Consider the following 19,456-nt stretch of genomic DNA (forward strand, 5'->3'; position numbering starts at 1 on the left):
AGCATGTGCAGGAGAGTTATTAAGCATTTTGTCCATTGCGGCGAAGGAAATCTTAAGTGAAAACTTTGAAGCCCCGCCCCCGTCATATAGTATTTCGGAAACAAAAGATTTTAGCCCCAGTGTTTGTCCCAGGTCTTAAGATGCTACAGACAGAATTTTAAGGCAATCAGATGAAGCCTTTAGGATCAGGGTGCAAAAGAATGACCCCTGTAAACATGCAAAAAAGGGCAAAAGTCGGACTTTCAAAAATTCATAACTCACTTCCTGTTCATATTAGACGTTAAAATATCAAATTTCTCGCCATGCCCGATGAGACTGCCAAGTTTGGTGAGTTTTTGTGCATGTTTCGGGGTCAAAAATGCGATCGTACAATCGGAAAAATAATAATAATAATAATTTCTACAAAAACAACAGGGACTTCGCAGCGGTCGCTGCTCAGGCCCTAATAATAATAATAATAATAATAATAAAAGTAATAATATTTTCTACAAAAACAATAGGGACCTCGCAGCCGTCGCAGCTCGGGCCCTAATAACAATTTCTAGAAAAACAATAGGGACCTCGCAGCGGTCACTGCTCGGGCCCTAATAATAATAATAATAATAATTTCCACAAATACAATGGGGACCTCGTAGCGGTCGCTGCTCGGGCCCTAATAATAATTTCTACATAAACAATAGGGACCTCGCCGCGGTCGCTGCTCGGGCCCCAATAATAATTTCTACACAAAGTCCATTGTGGTGACCCGCCCCTTTTAAGTAAATTCAAAATGGCCGACTTCCTGTAAAACCGAGCTCATTGCTCCAAGAGACTTTTTTGTAGGTCTTGGTCTTATACATACAGTGAACCCTCGCTACTTCGCGGTTCACCTTTCGCGGGTTCAGTGCTTCGCGGGTATAAAAAATATTCGGGGGCATTGTAGTTTCGCCGAGCGGCACGACGGGCGCTGGAGCGGTTAGACGGCCGGCGTGCGCCGAAGAAGAGCGTGGGCGAAGAGGAGAGTGGACGAAGAAGAGCACGTTCCCCCGGACACGATCGGTGGCGACGTTTCGCGCGGTTCGGACCGTACCAAGGCTCCGGCCGGCGTGCGTGGCAGTTAAGCCGTAGAGGAGCACCGTCCCCGGGCACGGGCGGTGCCAAGCGGCCCCTAAGTTTAACCGAATGGAAGCTCCGGAGGAGGAGGGCATGCTCGCGTCACAGTAAGCCGAAGAGGAGCACCTTCCCCGGGCACGGGCGGTTCCAAGCGGCCCCTAAGTTTAACCAAATGGAAGCTCCGGAGGAGGAGGGCATGCTCGCGTCACAGTAAGCCGAAGAGGAGCACCTTTGCCGGGCACGGGCGGTTCCAAGCGGCCCCTAAGTTTAACCGAATGGAAGCTCCGGAGGAGGCGGGCATGCTCGCGTCACAGTAAGCCGAAGAGGAGCACCTTCCCCGGGCACGGGCGGTGCCAAGCGGCCCCTAAGTTTAACCGAATGGAAGCTCCGGGGGAGGAGGGCGGGCGTGTGTCACAGTGAAGCCGAATTGGAACACCTCTTCCGCCCGGACACGAACGGAGCGCGAAGCTGTCAGTTATGAATGAATAAATGAATAAATAAATAAATAATTAAAGAATGCCACCTTTCATTTCACAGGGAACACCGGACGGCGTACCAGCAGGTAAAAGTCGGAGTAATTAAATAAATACAAAAAGAATGGCTGGGGAATAAAAAAATAATACGTTTTAATAATAATTTGGTTTTTTTGTTATAACATGAATTTCACTCTCTCTCTCTCTCTCTCCCCGTATATATATATATATATATATATATATATATATATATATATATATATATATTTATTATATATATTGTATTTTCTTTTAAGCATTTTTGAAGGTGCGCCGCCACTTCGCGGATTTTCAGTTTCCGCGGGTGGTCTCGGTCCCCATTAACCGCGATAACCGAGGGTTCACTGTACTCCATAAAATTTACAAAAAGCGAGGTGAAACACTCAACCAGGGCTGCATTTTTGAACATTTCTCGAGGGCCATGGCGAGCCATTTCAAAAAAGCTGCACAACTAACGTATAAAATATTGATAAATTTGCTCTGCCTGATGTGTGTGTCAAGTTTCACGAGTTGTCGTTCATATTTAGAACCTCATAATCAGCGTTGTTTTATTGCCAAACAGTGCAATGCCACTCCCACAACTTTTCACGAAAAAGGATGAATTTCGTATTGTGACATCCTCATGGCCGAAACAGTCCTCCGAGCATATATGAGGGCGACCTTGTTGAGTTGCACGGAGAAAAACATCCAAGAAAATAACTTGTATTAGCTTTTACCAGTTGGTGGCGCTACTACTACGATGAAAAATAAGTTGGTAGATGTCTTCAGGGCTGAAGTATCCTCAAATGTGCACAACTTCGAGAAGATAGGATCATCTGAGTCATGTTGCCGGAGCTTTTGTTGCCACAGAGTACAATCTGACTTTTCAGCACCGTAATAGCCACGCCTTTTGCCAAAACGTCACAAAATTCGGCAGAGAGAAAGATCATTGTCTTGAGTCTTTTCTGACTAATTTTCAGTCGGATTTGTCAAAAGGGCACCGTGCAGGATGTGAAAATTAAAATAAAAACACATTTTTGATTCCACTTGGCGGCGCTGTGTGTATAACAAAATAATAACATTAAGATGTCTTCAGGTCGGGACGTTTTATTTACAGGTGAAGGTTTGGATTTTCAGGAGCATGTGCAGGGGAGTTATTAAGCATTCATTTATTTGTATTAGGTTAATTTTGTCTTCTTATTATTGATATTTGACTGATTCATTAAAAGCAGACAATTATGTTTTAGGTTAATTTTTTACCTGACATGTTTCGGCGAGTCTTTCGCCTTCTTCAGAGTGTCGCATGATGGTGTCTTGAGACCCGTCTTGATCAGCTGATGTTCCATGAGGGTGTGACTTACCTGTCAAAAAAATGAAAAATCAGAGCAGTAAAAGAACAAGCACAACATGAACATTACAAATCAGCAATCACTGACCACTGCAAAAGGGAAAACCACATCATGGACCGGGAGAAGGGCAGGGTCATCCGCACCGAAGAGAACAAACAACAGCGCTGGATCAGAGAGGCCATTGAGATCTGCAAGCGAGGCATAAAAACCATGAACAGAGACAAGGGAGCCTTCATCCTCTCTACCACCTAGAGCAGCATCTTGGCGGAGTGAACGGACAGCGGGGGGTGTGACTTGCCTTCATTCTTGTGACAGGTAAGTCACGCCCTCATGGAACATCAGCTGATAAAGACGGGTCACAAGACACCATCATGTGACACTCTGAAGAAGGCGAAAGACTTTCGTATTGTGACATCCTCAAGGCCTAAACACTCATCCGAGCAAATATAAGGTAGATTTTGTGAACCTGCCCGGAGAAAAACATCAACGAAAATAATTTGTATTTGTTTTAACCAGTTGGTGGCGCTACCACTGCGATCAAAAATAAGTTGGCAGCCGTCTTCAGGGCTTGAATATCCTCAAATGTGAAAAATTTCGAGAAGATGGATCATCTGAATCATTTTGCAGGAACTTTTGTTGCCACGGAGAATAATCAGACTCTGCGGCACCGTAATAGCCACGCCCTTCGAAGGAAAGTCACAAAAATAGGGATAGAGTAAGATCAATGTCTTGAGTCTTTTCTAGCCAATTTTCAATCGGATTCGTTAAAAGGGCACCGTGCAGTACGTCAAAATGTAAAAAATGATATTGATTGGCGCAAGGTGTATAACAGAATATAAACATATAGATGTCTTCAGGTACCGACTCTTTATGTACATGTGAAGTTTTGGATTTTAGCAGCATGTGCAGGAGAGTTATTAAGCATTTTGTCCATTGCGGCGAAGGAAATCTTAAGTGAAAACTTTGAAGCCCCGCCCCCGTCATATAGTATTTCGGAAACAAAAGATTTTAGCCCCAATTTTAGCCCCAGTGTTTGTCCCAGGTCTTAAGATGCTACAGACAGAATTTTAAGGCAATCAGATGAAGCCTTTAGGATCAGGGTGCAAAAGAATGACCCCTGTAAACATGCAAAAAAGGGCAAAAGTCGGACTTTCAAAAATTCATAACTCACTTCCTGTTCATATTAGACGTTTAAAATATCAAATTTCTCGCCATGCCCGATGAGACTGCCAAGTTTGGTGAGTTTTTGTGCATGTTTCGGGGGTCAAAAATGCAATCGAACAATCGGAAAAATAATAATAATAATAATTTCTACAAAAACAACAGGGACTTCGCAGCGGTCGCTGCTCAGGCCCTAATAATAATAATAATAATAATAATAAAAGTAATAATATTTTCTACAAAAACAATAGGGACCTCGCAGCCGTCGCAGCTCGGGCCCTAATAACAATTTCTAGAAAAACAATAGGGACCTCGCAGCGGTCACTGCTCGGGCCCTAATAATAATAATAATAATAATTTCCACAAAAACAATGGGGACCTCGTAGCGGTCGCTGCTCGGGCCCTAATAATAATTTCTACAAAAACAATAGGGACCTCGTCGCGGTCGCTGCTCGGGCCCCAATTATAATTTCTACACAAAGTCCATTGTGGTGACCCGCCCCCTTTTAAGTAAATTCAAAATGGCCGACTTCCTGTAAAACCTAGCTCATTGCTCCAAGAGACTTTTTTGTAGGTCTTGGTCTTATACATACAGTGAACCCTCGCTACTTGGCGGTTCACCTTTCGCGGGTTCAGTGCTTCGCGGGTCTAAAAAATATTCGGGGGCATTGTAGTTTCGCCGAGCGGCACGACGGGGCGCTGGAGCGGTTAGACGGCCGGTGTGCGCCGAAGAAGAGCGTGGGCGAAGAGGAGAGTGGACGAAGAAGAGCACGTTCCCCCGGACACGATCGGTGGCGACGTTTCGCGCGGTTCGGACAGTACCAGAGCTCCGGCCGGCGTGCGTGGCAGTTAAGCCGTAGAGGAGAACCTTCCCCGGGCACGGGCGGTGCCAAGCGGCCCCTAAGTTTAACCGAATGGAAGCTCCGGAGGAGGAGGGCATGCTCGCGTCACAGTAAGCCGAAGAGGAGCACCTTCCCCGGGCACGGGCGATTCCAAGCGGCCCCTAAGTTTAACCGAATGGAAGCTCCGGAGGAGGAGGGCATGCTCGCGTCACAGTAAGCCGAAGAGGAGCACCTTCCCCGGGCACGGGCGGTGCCAAGCGGCCCCTAAGTTTAACCGAATGGAAGCTCCGGGGGAGGAGGGCGGGTGTGTGTCACAGTTAAGCCGAATTGGAGCACCTCTTCCGCCCGGGCACGAGCGGAGCGCGAAGCTGTCAGTTATGAATGTATAAAAGAATAAATAAAGAAATGAATAAAGAATGCCACCTTTCATTTCACAGGGCACACCGGACGGCGTACCAGCAGATAAAAGTCGGAGTAATTAAATAAATACAAAAAGAATGGCTGGGGAATAAAAAAATAATACGTTTTAATAATAATTTGGTTTTTTTGTTATAACATGAATTTCACTCTCTCTCTCCCCGTATATATATATATATATATATATATATATATATATATATATATATTTATATATTTATTATATATATTGTATATTTTTTTAAGCATTTTTGAAGGTGCGCCGCTACTTCGCGGATTTGCAGTTTTCGCGGGTGGTCTCTGTCCCCATTAACCGCGATTACCGAGGGTTCACTGTACTCCATAAAATTTACAAAAAGCGAGGTGAAACACTCAACCAGGGCTGCTTTTTTTAACATTTCTCGAGGGCCATGGCGAGCCATTTCAAAAAAGCTGCACAACTAACGTATAAAATATTGATAAATTTGCTCGGCCTGATGTGTGTGTAAAGTTTCACGAGTTGTCGTTCATATTTAGAACCTCATAATCAGCGTTGTTTTATTGCCGAACAGTGCAATGCCACTCCCACAACTTTACACGAAAAAGGACGAATTTCGTATTGTGACATCCTCATGGCCGAAACAGTCATCCGAGCATATATGAGGGCGGCCTTGTTGAGTTGCACGGAGAAAAACATCCAAGAAAATAACTTGTATTAGCTTTTACCAGTTGGTGGCGCTACTACTACGATGAAAAATAAGTTGGTAGATGTCTTCAGGGCTGAAGTATCCTCAAATGTGTACAACTTCGAGAAGATAGGATCATCTGAGTCATGTTGCCGGAGCTTTTGTTGCCACAGAGTACAATCTGACTTTTCAGCACCGTAATAGCCACGCCTTTTGCCAAAACGTCACAAAATTCGGCAGAGAGAAAGATCATTGTCTTGAGTCTTTTCTGACTAATTTTCAGTCGGATTTGTCAAAAGGGCACCGTGCAGGATGTGAAAATTAAAATAAAAACACATTTTTGATTCCACTTGGCGGCGCTGTGTGTATAACAAAATAATAACATTAAGATGTCTTCAGGTCGGGACGTTTTATTTACAGGTGAAGATTTGGATTTTCAGGAGCATGTGCAGGGGAGTTATTAAGCATTCATTTATTTGTATTAGGTTCATTTTGTCTTCTTATTATTGATATTTGACTGATTCATTAAAAGCAGACAATTATGTTTTAGGTTAATTTTTTACCTGACATGTTTCGGCGAGTCTTTCGCCTTCTTCAGAGTGTCGCATGATGGTGTCTTGAGACCCGTCTTTATCAGCTGATGTTCCATGAGGGTGTGACTTACCTGTCAAAAAAATGAAAAATCAGAGCAGTAAAAGAACAAGCACAACATGAACATTACAAATCAGCAATCACTGACCACTGCAAAAGGGAAAACCACATCATGGACCGGGAGAAGGGCAGGGTCATCCGCACCGAAGAGAACAAACAACAGCGCTGGATCAGAGAGGCCATTGAGATCTGCAAGCGAGGCATAAAAACCATGAACAGAGACAAGGGAGCCTTCATCCTCTCTACCACCTAGAGCAGCATCTTGGCGGAGTGAACGGACAGCGGGGGGTGTGACTTGCCTTCATTCTTGTGACAGGTAAGTCACGCCCTCATGGAACATCAGCTGATAAAGACGGGTCACAAGACACCATCATGTGACACTCTGAAGAAGGCGAAAGACTTTCGTATTGTGACATCCTCAAGGCCTAAACACTCATCCGAGCAAATATAAGGTAGATTTTGTGAACCTGCCCGGAGAAAAACATCAACGAAAATAATTAGTATTTGTTTTAACCAGTTGGTGGCGCTACCACTGCGATCAAAAATAAGTTGGCAGCCGTCTTCAGGGCCTGAATATCCTCAAATGTGAAAAATTTCGAGAAGATGGATCATCTGAATCATTTTGCAGGAACTTTTGTTGCCACGGAGAATAATCAGACTCTGCGGCACCGCAATAGCCACGCCCTTCGAAGGAAAGTCACAAAAATAGGGATAGAGTAAGATCAATGTCTTGAGTCTTTTCTAGCCAATTTTCAATCGGATTCGTGAAAAGGGCACCGTGCAGTACGTCAAAATGTAAAAAATGTTATTGATTGGCGCAAGGTGTATAACAGAATATAAACATATAGATGTCTTCAGGTACCGACTCTTTATGTACATGTGAAGTTTTGGATTTTTAGCAGCATGTGCAGGAGAGTTATTAAGCATTTTGTCCATTGCGGCGAAGGAAATCTTAAGTGAAAACTTTGAAGCCCCGCCCCCGTCATATAGTATTTCGGAAACAAAAGATTTTAGCCCCAGTGTTTGTCCCAGGTCTTAAGATGCTACAGACAGAATTTTAAGGCAATCAGATGAAGCCTTTAGGATCAGGGTGCAAAAGAATGACCCCTGTAAACATGCAAAAAAGGGCAAAAGTCGGACTTTCAAAAATTCATAACTCACTTCCTGTTCATATTAGACGTTAAAATATCAAATTTCTCGCCATGCCCGATGAGACTGCCAAGTTTGGTGAGTTTTTGTGCATGTTTCGGGGTCAAAAATGCGATCGTACAATCGGAAAAATAATAATAATAATAATTTCTACAAAAACAACAGGGACTTCGCAGCGGTCGCTGCTCAGGCCCTAATAATAATAATAATAATAATAATAAAAGTAATAATATTTTCTACAAAAACAATAGGGACCTCGCAGCCGTCGCAGCTCGGGCCCTAATAACAATTTCTAGAAAAACAATAGGGACCTCGCAGCGGTCACTGCTCGGGCCCTAATAATAATAATAATAATAATTTCTACATAAACAATAGGGACCTCGCCGCGGTCGCTGCTCGGGCCCCAATAATAATTTCTACACAAAGTCCATTGTGGTGACCCGCCCCTTTTAAGTAAATTCAAAATGGCCGACTTCCTGTAAAACCTAGCTCATTGCTCCAAGAGACTTTTTTGTAGGTCTTGGTCTTATACATACAGTGAACCCTCGCTACTTCGCGGTTCACCTTTCGCGGGTTCAGTGCTTCGCGGGTATAAAAAATATTCGGGGGCATTGTAGTTTCGCCGAGCGGCACGACGGGCGCTGGAGCGGTTAGACGGCCGGCGTGCGCCGAAGAAGAGCGTGGGCGAAGAGGAGAGTGGACGAAGAAGAGCACGTTCCCCCGGACACGATCGGTGGCGACGTTTCGCGCGGTTCGGACCGTACCAAGGCTCCGGCCGGCGTGCGTGGCAGTTAAGCCGTAGAGGAGCACCGTCCCCGGGCACGGGCGGTGCCAAGCGGCCCCTAAGTTTAACCGAATGGAAGCTCCGGAGGAGGAGGGCATGCTCGCGTCACAGTAAGCCGAAGAGGAGCACCTTCCCCAGGCACGGGCGGTTCCAAGCGGCCCCTAAGTTTAACCAAATGGAAGCTCCGGAGGAGGAGGGCATGCTCGCGTCACAGTAAGCCGAAGAGGAGCACCTTTGCCGGGCACGGGCGGTTCCAAGCGGCTCCTAAGTTTAACCGAATGGAAGCTCCGGAGGAGGCGGGCATGCTCGCGTCACAGTAAGCCGAAGAGGAGCACCTTCCCCGGGCACGGGCGGTGCCAAGCGGCCCCTAAGTTTAACCGAATGGAAGCTCCGGGGGAGGAGGGCGGGCGTGTGTCACAGTTAAGCCGAATTGGAACACCTCTTCCGCCCGGACACGAACGGAGCGCGAAGCTGTCAGTTATGAATTAATAAATGAATAAATAAATAAATAATTAAAGAATGCCACCTTTCATTTCACAGGGAACACCGGACGGCGTACCAGCAGGTAAAAGTCGGAGTAATTAAATAAATACAAAAAGAATGGCTGGGGAATAAAAAAATAATACGTTTTAATAATAATTTGGTTTTTTTGTTATAACATGAATTTCACTCTCTCTCTCTCTCTCTCTCCCCGTATATATATATATATATATATATATATATATATATTTATTATATATATTGTATTTTCTTTTAAGCATTTTTGAAGGTGCGCCGCTACTTCGCGGATTTTCAGTTTCCGCGGGTGGTCTCGGTCCCCATTAACCGCGATAACCGAGGGTTCACTGTACTCCATAAAATTTACAAAAAGCGAGGTGAAACACTCAACCAGGGCTGCTTTTTTGAACATTTCTCGAGGGCCATGGCGAGCCATTTCAAAAAAGCTGCACAACTAACGTATAAAATATTGATAAATTTGCTCTGCCTGATGTGTGTGTCAAGTTTCACGAGTTGTCGTTCATATTTAGAACCTCATAATCAGCGTTGTTTTATTGCCAAACAGTGCAATGCCACTCCCACAACTTTTCACGAAAAAGGATGAATTTCGTATTGTGACATCCTCATGGCCGAAACAGTCCTCCGAGCATATATGAGGGCGACCTTGTTGAGTTGCACGGAGAAAAACATCCAAGAAAATAACTTGTACTAGCTTTTACCAGTTGGTGGCGCTACTACTACGATGAAAAATAAGTTGGTAGATGTCTTCAGGGCTGAAGTATCCTCAAATGTGTACAACTTCGAGAAGATAGGATCATCTGAGTCATGTTGCCGGAGCTTTTGTTGCCACAAAGTACAATCGGAATTTTCAGCACCGTAATAGCCACGCCTTTTGCCAAAACGTCACAAAACTCGGCAGAGAGTAAGATCATTGTCTTGAGTCTTTTCTGACTAATTTTCAGTCGGATTCGTCAAAAGGGCACGGTGCAGTACGTGAAAATTAAAATAAAAACAAATTTTTGATTCCACTTGGCGGCGCTGTGTGTATAACAAAATAATAACATTAAGATGTCTTCAGGTCGGGACATTTTATTTACAGGTGAAGGTTTGGATTTTTAGGAGCATGTGCAGGGGAGTTATTAAGCATTCATTTATTTGTATTAGGTTCATTTTGTCTTCTTATTATTGATATTTGACAGATTCATTAAAAGCAGACAATTATGTTTTCGGTAAATTTTTTACCTGACATGTTTCGGCGAGTCTTTCGCCTTCTTCAGAGTGTCGCATGATGGTGTCTTGAGACCCGTCTTTATCAGCTGATGTTCCATGAGGGTGTGACTTACCTGTCAAAAAAATGAAAAATCAGAGCAGTAAAAGAACAAGCACAACATGAACATTACAAATCAGCAATCACTGACCACTGCAAAAGGGAAAACCACATCATGGACCGGGAGAAGGGCAGGGTCATCCGCACAGAAGAGAACAAACAACAGCGCTGGATCAGAGAGGCCATTGAGATCTGCAAGCAAGGCATAAAAACCATGAACAGAGACAAGGGAGCCTTCATCCTCTCTACCACCTGGACCAGCATCTTGGCGGAGTTAACGGACAGCGGGGGCGTGACTTGCCTTCATTCTTGTGACAGGTAAGTCACGCCCTCATGGAACATCAGCTGATAAAGACGGGCCACAAGACACCATCATGTGACACTCTGAAGAAGGCGAAAGACTTTCGTATTGTGACATCCTCAAGGCCTAAACACTCATCCGAGCAAATATTAGGTAGATTTTGTTAACCTGCCCGGAGAAAAACATCAACGAAAATAATTTGTATTTGTTTTAACCAGTTGGTGGCGCTACCACTGCGATCAAAAATAAGTTGGCAGCCGTCTTCAGGGCCTGAATATCCTCAAATGTGAAAAATTTCGAGAAGATGGATCATCTGAATCATTTTGCAGGAACTTTTGTTGCCACGGAGAATAATCAGACTCTGCGGCACCGTAATAGCCACGCCCTTCGAAGGAAAGTCACAAAAATAGGGATAGAGTAAGATCAATGTCTTGAGTCTTTTCTAGCCAATTTTCAATCGGATTCGTTAAAAGGGCACCGTGCAGTACGTCAAAATGTAAAAAATGATATTGATTGGCGCAAGGTGTATAACAGAATATAAACATATAGATGTCTTCAGGTACCGACTCTTTATGTACATGTGAAGTTTTGGATTTTTAGCAGCATGTGCAGGAGAGTTATTAAGCATTTTGTCACAAGAAAAAGGACGAATTTCGTATTGTGACATCCTCATGGCCGAAACAGTCATCCGAGCATATATGAGGGCGACCTTGTTGAGTTGCACGGAGAAAAACATCCAAGAAAATAACTTGTATTAGCTTTTACCAGTTGGTGGCGCTACTACTACGATGAAAAATAAGTTGGTAGATGTCTTCAGGGCTGAAGTATCCTCAAATGTGTACAACTTCGAGAAGATAGGATCATCTGAGTCATGTTGCCGGAGCTTTTATTGCCACAGAGTACAATCTGACTTTTCAGCACCGTAATAGCCACGCCTTTTGCCAAAACGTCACAAAATTCGGCAGAGAGTAAGATCATTGTCTTGAGTCTTTTCTGACTAATTTTCAGTCGGATTCGTCAAAAGGGCACCGTGCATAATGTGAAAATTTAAATAAAAACAAATTTTTGATTCCACTTGGCGGCGCTGTGTGTATTTAGGATCAGGGTGCAAAAGAATGACCCCTGTAAACATGCAAAAAAGGGCAAAAGTCGGACTTTCAAAAATTCATAACTCACTTCCTATTCATATTAGACATTAAAATATCAAATTTTTCGCCATGCCCGATGAGACTGCCAAGTTTGGTGAATTTTTGTGCATGTTTCGGGGGTCAAAAATGCAATCGAACAATCGGAAAAATAATAATAATAATAATTTCTACAAAAACAATAGGGACTTCGCAGCGGTCGCTGCTCAGGCCCTAATAATAATAATAATAATAAGAGAAGATAAGATAAGATGTCCTTTATTAGTCCCACAATGGGGAAATTTGAAAGTAATAATATTTTCTACAAAAACAATAGGGACCTCGCAGCCGTCGCAGCTCGGGCCCTAATAACAATTTCTAGAAAAACAATAGGGACCTCGCAGCGGTCACTGCTCGGGCCCTAATAATAATAATAATAATAATTTCCACAAAAACAATGGGGACCTCGTAGCGGTCGCTGCTCGGGCCCTAATAATAATTTCTACATAAACAATAGGGACCTCGCCGCGGTCGCTGCTCGGGCCCCAATAATAATTTCTACACAAAGTCCATTGTGGTGACCCGCCCCCTTTTAATAAATTCAAAATGGCTGACTTCCTGTAAAACCTAGCTCATTGCTCCAAGAGACTTTTTTGTAGGTCTTGGTCTTATACATACAGTGAACCCTCGCTACTTCGCGGTTCACCTTTCGCGGGTTCAGTGCTTCGCGGGTATAAAAAATATTCGGGGGCATTGTAGTTTCGCCGAGCGGCACGACGGGGCGCTGGAGCGGTTAGACGGCCGGCGTGCGCCGAAGAAGAGCGTGGGCGAAGAGGAGAGTGGACGAAGAAGAGCACGTTCCCCCGGACACGATCGGTGGCGACGTTTCGCGCGGTTCGGACCGTACCAGAGCTCCGGCCGGCGTGCGTGGCAGTTAAGCCGTAGAGGAGCACCTTCCCCGGGCACGGGCGGTGCCAAGCGGCCCCTAAGTTTAACCGAATGGAAGCTCCGGAGGAGGAGGGCATGCTCGCGTCACAGTAAGCCGAAGAGGAGCACCTTCCCCGGGCACGGGCGGTTCCAAGCGGCCCCTAAGTTTAACCGAATGGAAGCTCCGGAGGAGGAGGGCATGCTCGCGACACAGTAAGCCGAAGAGGAGCACCTTCCCCGGGCACGGGCGGTGCCAAGCGGCCCCTAAGTTTAACCGAATGGAAGCTCCGGGGGAGGAGGGTGGGCGTGTGTCACAGTTAAGCCGAATTGGAGCACCTCTTCCGCCCGGGCACGAGCGGAGCGCGAAGCTGTCAGTTATGAATGAATAAATGAATAAATAAATAAATAAATAAAGAATGGCACCTTTCATTTCACAGGGAACACCAGACGGCGTACCAGCAGGTAAAAGTCTGAGTAATTAAATAAATACAAAAAGAATGGCTGGGGAATAAAAAAATAATACGTTTTAATAATGATTTGTTTTTTTTGTTATAACATGAATTTCACTCTCTCTCTCCCCGTATATATATATATATATATATATATATATATATATATATATAGTATTTTTTTTTTAAGCATTTTTGAAGGTGCGCCGCTACTTCGCGGATTTTCAGTTTTCGCGGGTGGTCTCGGTCCCCATTAACCGCAATAACCGAGGGTTCACTGTACTCCATAAAATTTACAAAAAGCGAGGTGAAACACTCAACCAGGGCTGCTCTGCATGTTGTGCTGGGCCACCTGGAACAACAGCGGAGCTATGCAAGGATGCTCTTTGTGGACTACAGCTCGGCATTCAACACGATCATCCCAGACATCCTCGTCGCCAAACTGGACACTCTCGGCCTCCCTGCCCTCACACGCATCTGGATTAAGGACTTTCTGACCAACAGACCCCAGACTGTGTTGCTCGGCCCCTACACGTCCTCCACCCTCATGCTGAGCACCGGTTCCCCCCAAGGATGCGTGCTGAGCCCTCTCCTGTACGCCCTCTACACCTACGACTGCAGCCCGGCCCACGGCAACAACACCATCGTCAAGTTTGCTGACGACACGACAGTGGTCGGTCTGATCTCGGAAGGTGACGAGACAGCCTACAGAGAGGAGGTAGGGAGACTGACAACTTGGTGCAAGGAGAACAGACTGCACCTTAACTCTGCTAAAACAAAGGAGATTGTCGTCGACTTCATGAGGAACAAGACGCTGCCGCCCCCCCTCTGCATCGAAGGCGTGTGTGTGGAGAGGGTCCACACGTTCAAGTTCCTGGGAGTACAGATCTCCGATGACCTTTCTTGGAGTCACAACACCACAGCAGTGGTAAAGAAGGTCCGCCAACGTCTGCACTTCCTGAGAGTCCTCAGGAAATTCAACCTGGACAGGAAGCTGCTGCTGGCCTTCTACCACTCGTCCATCGAGAGCCTGCTGACGTACTTTGTCTCCACCTGGTACAGCGGCTGCACTGAGGCGGACAGAGTGAGGCTCCAGAGGACAGTCAAAACAGCGCAAAGGATTATTGGCTGCCCTCTCCCCTCGCTGTCGGACATCTACACCGCCCGGTGCCTCAGAAGGGCTCTCAACATCGTCAAAGACAATACCCACCCAAACTCACACCTGTTCGACCGGTTGCCCTCTGGCAGGCGCTACAGATGCATCAAATCAAGGACCAATCGACTGAGAAACAGTTTCTTTCCGAGAGCCATCTCCATACTGAACTCTCACACACACACGAGACCACCCTAACCTTGCAAAACAGCATTGTGATGTGTTTCTATATGCCCTATTCAGTACTGAATTCCATTGCACTGTCTTATTTTCTTATCTAATTTATATATTGTCTGTATTATTGTTGTATTGCACTGGAGAGGGGAGCCCTCTAATCTCGTTGCACACTTGAGTACAATGACAATAAAGGGATTTCTGTTTCTATTCTATTCTTTTTTTAACTTTTCTCGAGGGCCATGGCGAGCCATTTCAAAAAAGCTGCGCAACTAACGTATAAAATATTGATAAATTTGCTCTGCCTGATGTGTGTGTCGTTTCACGAGTTGTCGTTCATATTTAGAACCTCATAATCAGCGTTGTTTTATTGCCAAACAGTGCAATGCCACTCCCACAACTTTTCACGAAAAAGGATGAATTTCGTATTGTGACATCCTCATGGTCGAAACAGTCCTCCGAGCATATATGAGGGCGACCTTGTTGAGTTGCACGGAGAAAAACATCCAAGAAAATAACTTGTATTAGCTTTTACCAGTTGGTGGCGCTACTACTACGATGAAAAATAAGTTGGTAGATGTCTTCAGGGCTGAAGTATCCTCAAATGTGTACAACTTCGAGAAGATAGGATCATCTGAGTCATGTTGCCGGAGCTTTTGTTGCCACAAAGTACAATCGGACTTTTCAGCACCGTAATAGCCACGCCTTTTGCCAAAACGTCACAAAACTCGGCAGAGAGTAAGATCATTGTCTTGAGTCTTTTCTGACTAATTTTCAGTCGGATTCGTCAAAAGGGCACGTTGCAGTACGTGAAAATTAAAATAAAAACAAATTTTTGATTCCACTTGGCGGCGCTGTGTGTATAACAAAATAATAACATTAAGATGTCTTCAGGTCGGGACATTTTATTTACAGGTGAAGGTTTGGATTTTTAGGAGCATGTGCAGGGGAGTTATTAAGCATTCATTTATTTGTATTAGGTTCATTTTGTCTTCTTATTATTGATATTTGACAGATTCATTAAAAGCAGACAATTATGTTTTCGGTAAATTTTTTACCTGACATGTTTCGGCGAGTCTTTCGCCTTCTTCAGAGTGTCGCATGATGGTGTCTTGAGACCCGTCTTTATCAGCTGATGTTCCATGAGGGTGTGACTTACCTGTCAAAAAAATGAAAAATCAGAGCAGTAAAAGAACAAGCACAACATGAACATTACAAATCAGCAATCACTGACCACTGCAAAAGGGAAAACCACATCATGGACCGGGAGAAGGGCAGGGTCATCCGCACAGAAGAGAACAAACAACAGCGCTGGATCAGAGAGGCCATTGAGATCTGCAAGCGAAGCATAAAAACCATGAACAGAGACAAGGGAGCCTTCATCCTCTCTACCACCTGGACCAGCATCTTGGCGGAGTGAACGGACAGCGGGGGGCGTGACTTGCCTTCATTCTTGTGACAGGTAAGTCACGCCCTCATGGAACATCAGCTGATAAAGACGGGTCACAAGACACCATCATGTGACACTCTGAAGAAGGCGAAAGACTTTCGTATTGTGACATGCTCAAGGCCTAAACACTCATCCGAGCAAATATAAGGTAGATTTTGTTAACCTGCCCGGAGAAAAACATCAACGAAAATAATTTGTATTTGTTTTAACCAGTTGGTGGCGCTACCACTGCGATCAAAAATAAGTTGGCAGCCGTCTTCAGGGCCTGAATATCCTCAAATGTGAAAGATTTCCAGAAGATGGATCATCTGAATCATTTTGCAGGAACTTTTGTTGCCACGGAGAATAATCAGACTCTGCGGCACCGTAATAGCCACGCCCTTCGAAGGAAAGTCACAAAAATAGGGATAGAGTAAGATCAATGTCTTGAGTCTTTTCTAGCCAATTTTCAATCAGATTCGTTAAAAGGGCACCGTGCAGTACGTCAAAATGTAAAAAATTATATTGATTGGCGCAAGGTGTATAACTGAATATAAACATATAGATGTCTTCAGGTACAGACTCTTTATGTACATGTGAAGTTTTGGATTTTTAGCAGCATGTGCAGGAATGTTATTAAGCATTTTGTCCATTGCGGCGAAGGAAATCTTAAGTGAAAACTTCGAAGCCCCGCCCCCGTCATATAGTATTTCGGAAACAAAAAATTTTAGCCCCAGTGTTTGTCCCAGGTCTTCAGATGCTACAGACAGAATTTTAAGGCAATCAGATGAAGCCTTTAGGATCAGGGTGCAAAAGAATGACCCCTGTAAACATGCAAAAAAGGGCAAAAGTCGGACTTTCAAAAATTCATAACTCACTTCCTATTCATATTAGTCATTAAAATATCAAATTTTTCGCCATGCCCGATGAGACTGCCAAGTTTGGTGAATTTTTGTGCATGTTTCGGGGGTCAAAAATGCAATCGAACAATCGGAAAAATAATAATAATAATAATTTCTACAAAAACAATAGGGACTTCGCAGCGGTCGCTGCTCAGGCCCTAATAATAATAATAATAATAAGAGAAGATAAGATAAGATGTCCTTTATTAGTCCCACAATGGGGAAATTTGAAAGTAATAATATTTTCTACAAAAACAATAGGGACCTCGCAGCCGTCGCAGCTCGGGCCCTAATAACAATTTCTAGAAAAACAATAGGGACCTCGCAGCGGTCACTGCTCGGGCCCTAATAATAATAATAATAATAATTTCCACAAAAACAATGGGGACCTCGTAGCGGTCGCTGCTCGGGCCCTAATAATAATTTCTACATAAACAATAGGGACCTCGCCGCAGTCGCTGCTCGGGCCCCAATAATAATTTCTACACAAAGTCCATTGTGGTGACCCGCCCCTTTTAAGTAAATTCAAAATGGCCGACTTCCTGTAAAACCTAGCTCATTGCTCCAAGAGACTTTTTTGTAGGTCTTGGTCTTATACATACAGTGAACCCTCGATACTTCGCGGTTCACCTTTCGCGGGTTCAGTGCTTCGCGGGTATAAAAAATATTCGGGGGCATTGTAGTTTCGCCGAGCGGCACGACGGGCGCTGGAGCGGTTAGACGGCCGGCGTGCGCCGAAGAAGAGCGTGGGCGAAGAGGAGAGTGGACGAAGAAGAGCACGTTCCCCCGGACACGATCGGTGGCGACGTTTCGCGCGGTTCGGACCGTACCAGAGCTCCGGCCGGCGTGCGTGGCAGTTAAGCCGTAGAGGAGCACCTTCCCCGGGCACGGGCGGTGCCAAGCGGCCCCTAAGTTTAACCGAATGGAAGCTCCGGAGGAGGAGGGCATGCTCGCGTCACAGTAAGCCGAAGAGGAGCACCTTCCCCGGGCACGGGCGGTTCCAAGCGGCCCCTAAGTTTAACCAAATGGAAGCTCCGGAGGAGGAGGGCATGCTCGCGTCACAGTAAGCCGAAGAGGAGCACCTTCGCCGGGCACGGGCGGTTCCAAGCGGCCCCTAAGTTTAACCGAATGGAAGCTCCGGAGGAGGCGGGCATGCTCGCGTCACAGTAAGCCGAAGAGGAGCACCTTCCCCGGGCACGGGCGGTGCCAAGCGGCCCCTAAGTTTAATGGAATGGAAGCTCCGGAGGAGGAGGGCATGCTCGCGTCACAGTAAGCCGAAGAGGAGCACCTTCGCCGGGCACGGGCGGTTCCAAGCGGCCCCTAAGTTTAACCGAATGGAAGCTCCGGAGGAGGCGGGCATGCTCGCGTCACAGTAAGCCGAAGAGGAGCACCTTCCCCGGGCACGGGCGGTGCCAAGCGGCCCCTAAGTTTAACCGAATGGAAGCTCCGGGGGAGGAGGGCGGGCGTGTGTCACAGTTAAGCCGAATTGGAACACCTCTTCCGCCCGGGCACGAACGGAGCGCGAAGCTGTCAGTTATGAATGAATAAATGAATAAATAAATAAATAAATAAAGAATGCCACCTTTCATTTCACAGGGCACACCGGACGGCGTACCAGCAGGTAAAAGTCGGAGTAATTAAATAAATACAAAAAGAATGGCTGGGGAATAAAAAAATAATACGTTTTAATAATAATTTGTTTTTTTTGTTATAACATGAATTTCACTCTCTCTCTCTCTCTGTATATATATATATATCTATATATATATATCTATATATATATATATATATATATATATTTATTATATATATTGTATTTTTTTTTAAGCATTTTTGAAGGTGCGCCGCTACTTCGCGGATTTTCAGTTTCCGCGGGTGGTCTCGGTCCCCATTAACCGCGACAACCGAGGGTTCACTGTACTCCATAAAATTTACAAAAAGCGAGGTGAAACACTCAACCAGGGCTGCTTTTTTGAACATTTCTCGAGGGCCATGGCGAGCCATTTCAAAAAAGCTGCACAACTAACGTATAAAATATTGATAAATTTGCTCTGCCTGATGTGTGTGTAAAGTTTCACGAGTTGTCGTTCATATTTAGAACCTCATAATCAGCGTTGTTTTATTGCCGAACAGTGCAATGCCACTCCCACAACTTTTCACGAAAAAGGATGAATTTCGTATTGTGACATCCTCATGGCCGAAACAGTCATCCGAGCATATATGAGGGCGACCTTGTTGAGTTGCACGGAGAAAAACATCCAAGAAAATAACTTGTATTAGCTTTTACCAGTTGGTGGCGCTACTACTACGATGAAAAATAAGTTGGTAGATGTCTTCAGGGCTGAAGTATCCTCAAATGTGTACAACTTCGAGAAGATAGGATCATCTGAGTCATGTTGCCGGAGCTTTTGTTGCCACAAAGTACAATCGGACTTTTCAGCACCGTAATAGCCACGCCTTTTGCCAAAACGTCACAAAATTCGGCAGAGAGTAAGATCATTGTCTTGAGTCTTTTCTGACTAATTTTCAGTCGGATTCGTCAAAAGGGCACCGTGCAGTACGTGAAAATTA

The sequence above is a fragment of the Idiotropiscis lumnitzeri genome, unplaced genomic scaffold (assembly GCF_059441095.1).
Source record: "Idiotropiscis lumnitzeri isolate Australia: NSW breed Sydney's pygmy pipehorse unplaced genomic scaffold, RoL_Ilum_1.0 HiC_scaffold_45, whole genome shotgun sequence".
In the NCBI taxonomy this organism is placed as follows: Eukaryota; Metazoa; Chordata; class Actinopteri; order Syngnathiformes; family Syngnathidae; genus Idiotropiscis; species Idiotropiscis lumnitzeri.